The sequence below is a fragment of the Neopelma chrysocephalum genome, unplaced genomic scaffold (assembly GCF_003984885.1).
Source record: "Neopelma chrysocephalum unplaced genomic scaffold, ASM398488v2 Primary Assembly neopelma1_91, whole genome shotgun sequence".
Taxonomy (NCBI): domain Eukaryota; kingdom Metazoa; phylum Chordata; class Aves; order Passeriformes; family Pipridae; genus Neopelma; species Neopelma chrysocephalum.
In genome coordinates this window covers 3,875,793-3,880,141 of record NW_020897753.1, presented here as the reverse complement: position 1 = coordinate 3,880,141, position 4,349 = coordinate 3,875,793, and the positions used below count along the sequence as shown (strand labels likewise).

The window sequence follows — 4,349 nt, the reverse complement described above, 5'->3', positions numbered from 1 at the left end:
CTGGAAAACAAGGTGACCAAACAAGTCATGCACTGAAATGCAATTCTGACAAATATGTAACAATCTATGTCTCCCTGATATGTTTTCTGATTACAAAGTGAAAGCAGTAGCAGACACAGGAGCGCATCACAAAAAAGTTTGCTTGCAAATAAGAGAGCTTTCTTTTGTCTTGCTTACACAGGGAGACAACATTTATTGTACTAGTGAGGGTTTTTCCACCTGGGCCACCTGTATTCTAAGGAGTGAATGCTGAGGGTGTGTCACCTGCATCTCTTCTTCCCAGGGATGTTGGGCAAATCAAGGCCCTGAGGAACTGACTGTAAATTCATGCCCTAGAGCTCGTGGGGAGAAACTATCCCAGAATAATTTTGTTGCTGACTGGCTAAATCCCAGATGATTACAACCCTGAATAGCTTTGCTGGCTTCAGAGCAGCAGTTATGGTTCTAGCAGTTGGGCTCCAGCACCTGGTGGGATCTCCCAGCTCCAGTCCCACTGTGATTCCTCCTCCAGAGGGACCAGGACCTCTCCATCACCAGCTGCTGTTCACAGCACGACATGTAAGTGAGGCCAAGAGGGAGTATGCGGAGTCAGGCAGCTCCCTTTGCTTCCTCTGGCCAGGGCTTGCACTTAACACAGAGCATTTTTAGTCCACAGAAGTCTTTGCACCAAATGACTTTGTCTTAATCACTGCACTGCCTCAGTTATTGCCCGCACAAACATTCCCTTCGGATCAACATACCAGCTGGGCCAGGAATCACACAATTGATGTTTGGGTTTCCACTGCCTTATCTAAATCCAGTTACTGCTCAAAATGAGACTAAGTCAACAGACTTAATTGAATGAAAGGGCTGTGAGACAACCTAGAGATTTGTGGCTGTGTGTGTCCGCGCAGGAGGTAATCGCTAAGCAAACACTTTGCCACAAACAGAGCTGGGCTGAGCGGGATCGCTTTTTCCGAGTCCTGGAAGCTCCTGACACGCCAGGGTTGTGGGGAGGCATTGTTGGGGCTGGCAGGAGGATTTAAAGAGCACTGCAAACAATGTACCACCACGGAGAAAAGCTGGGGATGGACAATGGAGCAGGCCATCAGCAAACACTCCCGCTTGCTGCCTTAGATCAGGAGATAGCAGAGACCCCATAGCAGTGGCCCAAAATAATTGCTCCCCTGTAACTGTTGCTGTCCAGATATGTGAAATAGCCCTGGGACACCCACTGGGAGCAACAGGTTGTTTAGTGTCCTTAGCTCTTTCCAGGGAGGCAGCTCTGGATGTCCTCAGTGTCCAGCTCTTTGCAGGCATCACAGGACTTTCCAGTCTGTACAGCCATGGAATTCCTCCTGGTTCTGCAGTTCAAGTGACAAAGGTATAAATGAAACACGCGGGAATGGCCACACTGGGTCATACAACTGCTCCACCTCACCTCCCTTCCTGTCTTCAATGGAGACCATGAACAGACTCTGAGGGAAGACCATCCCTCTGATCCAGTCCCCACTGTGACAGTGCTGCACGAAGCTTTCCAGAGCTGCAGGGGGAACAGGACCAAGCCTTACTCTGCAGTTACAGCTTGTCCTGGCAAACTCCGTGCCTCTCCTTTTCCTACCACCTGCTCAGTTCAGAGGCCCCACACTGGCACCTGGTGCTGCTGTTCCGGGAGGCTGCAGTGGGAATGTTCAGGTTCACGCCAACGGCTCATCGTGGCCATTGCCTGAAGGGAGGCTGAGGCTGCAAACCTCCTAAAATAGACATTAAATGTCTCCTCCTAATACAAGATGACTCACACACTTTCCTGGCTGGTAGGACTTTGTCAGGTGATGGAGAACCTGAATCAGGTTCTCCAGTAGGCAGTGACAGCCTCATGGACATCCAAAGGGGACTTTGCCGTGAGCTGTACAGAGACAGAGCCTTGCCATTTTAACATGATTTTGGCTGGAAAAACTCATCCCATGCTACAGAGACACCACGCCTTGCACTGGCCACTCACTTGTCACCACACATTAGCTTGGGACCAGGACATCTGGCTGTAAGAATGCAACTGTGCTGGTGTGCCCTAAAGAAAAGAGGGCACTGAACCAGCCTGATCCTTCCTCCCAAAGGCAGTTCTTGTCCTCTGGCATGCCACATGAGCAGAAAGGACAACTTTTCCAGCAAAGTCAGGAAAGGTGGGAAAGCTGATGAGTTTTGTGATCAGGTGCATGTGGCCAGAGTGTTACACAATGCCAAAAGGAACTGCTGCTGAGTGCCCAGGATTCAGGATTCAACACGAATAACAGACAGCTCTATATTTCATTCCTTTAACAAGTGCTGAATATGCAAAGGCTCCTTTCCCAGCTTCTGTCTTCGTTCTGGAAGCTGGGGAAGAGCTGTGTGTATAATTATTTTCAGATGCCATCCACTTTATTGATTAGCTGAGTAGGATGCACAAATACTGGCAGCTAATGCCAGAGCAGAGGTCAAATGAAGCTCGCTCCCTTTTGGGAAAAGCTGAAATAAACCCACCATGTGAATGGGTCATTGAAAACAGCCTGGAATATATTCCCTATAGTCATTCCGAAAGTTCAAGGGCAGGGGAAAAAGAGGGGGGGAAAAAAACCCAAAACAGCTGTCTCTGTGTTCACTAAACTTCTAATATCTGAAAGTGCTTAAAAAAACACACACAAAGTTTTTTTCATACAATCATGGAAAAACACACTAAGCTTTTGACTCAATGGTTTTGTTTTTCCAGAGAGTCCCTTCCAGGTTCCACGCGCCATCCCATAGTCACGTCTGCTGGGTGAGCTGGGAGCTGACAGCCTCGAGAGGAGCTCTCCGTGATCTGGAGTTTCAAGTATCAGCTTGCTGGAAGTGCCACGGAGAGGGAGGAGGGAGGGAAGTGGTGTGAGCTTTGCCAACACACCTGCACAAGCTCTGGGCTCTCTCCTGGACACTCCGTGTGCTAATGATGTATAACCTGCAGAGCCTGGCAGCTCCCTCGCTGAAGACTCTACCAGACACACTGTGCATGCCTCTGATTTCTAATTTCTTAAAACAAGTAATAAACCGCCCCCCTCCCCCAGCCCTGTGCTGTAGGTAAATGCTCAGGATGGAAACTGAGATGTGTTCAGCTGGGCAGAGCTGCTACCAAGGCAAGGAACAAATGACAATTTAATTATGGTGCTTTAGGTCTATGTAATTCCTCTTGTAAAGCAGAAGGCAGGAAAAAAGCTCAAAGAGAGACAGAGTTCATTTCTGCTCCAATGTTCTGCTAATTTTTCTTTTTACTATTAGAGATTCATCTGGATCCTATTTCTAATCCACTTTCAAATTTGCTCGAATTAAAATCCCAGATCACTGCTGTGTTTTCAAGTTGAAGTGTGCATAGTAGCCAAGGTTTATATTGCAATTTCTGGAGTTACGGAATGATGAGCTCCAAAAGTGGAAAGTGTGTTGGATGCCCAAGTGCTGGGGGGAAAAAAACCTGGTTGGCATCGGTGTTATTTGGAATTGGAGCTCATCTGTAGAATAACTAGCCTTGAAGTTAATACATGGCTACATTTTACATGTGGTTCTGCACACTGGAACTGGTGGGTATGGAAGAGAAAGGGCTGCCATAGTGGAGATGTAGGAATGGGAAGTGCTACTTAATTATAAAGCCTGGATATTTTTGAACTTTCCCCTGAAATATAGAAGTTCCCCCCACTAGTTTGGGACTTATTTTAATAAGAAATTCACTTTCTGAGTAAAATAGCACAGCAAGAGTGCCCTTGCTTTGAAATACCTGTGCTCTCTCTACTGCTGCCCGAACCCCAGTCTGAAAGCCAGAACTTCTCCTCCAGTGTCCCGGTTATGTCCAAATCCAATAGTCTTGTTAGATTTTGCCACCTGGAAAACACCGTAGCTCTCATGGAGTTATGAATCCTAATATTCTCTGGGCTTTCATCTCTCTTTCATGACAATTCCCAGCCGCTGCCAGGTGAAGCCAGCCAGCCAATATTTATGGAAAATGAGTGGACTAATCATTTCCAATAGCGGGACAGGATTACGATATAATTGCAGCAGTTTGCATTGACATCCAAGTGGACGGATACGAGCCAAAAATTGGAATAACGGCTCCACCCATCTACCACCCAAATGTAAACAAGCCAGCATGGTTAAAAGGAGGGCTGGAAGTCAGGGCTCGGCTGTTCTCCTCCAGCTGTGTTCCGGTGGGATTGCCAAGCTGCCACCCAACCTGTCTGCCGGGCAGTTCATCCACCGTAAACTGACTCTCACCTCACTCGGAAAGTTCAGCGGCTTCTCCCAGTATCGGCTCTTTTCACACAGGGCTAGAAGTGCACTGCTGTTAATAAGAGCAAGCGATTATATTTTGGAGA

At 47.6% G+C, this 4,349-nt stretch overlaps 1 long non-coding RNA gene across 1 annotated transcript in view; it reads left to right on the top strand.

Annotated features, from left to right (window-relative positions):
- LOC113972343 overlaps window positions 1-3,806 on the top strand; it is a 69,439-nt gene extending 65,633 nt beyond the window's left edge. Inside the window, exon 4 of the long non-coding RNA XR_003535858.1 lies at window positions 2,723-3,806. This is a non-coding gene — a long non-coding RNA (uncharacterized LOC113972343). The remainder of the gene's footprint in view (window positions 1-2,722) is intronic.
- Window positions 3,807-4,349: the final 543 nt, after the last annotated feature.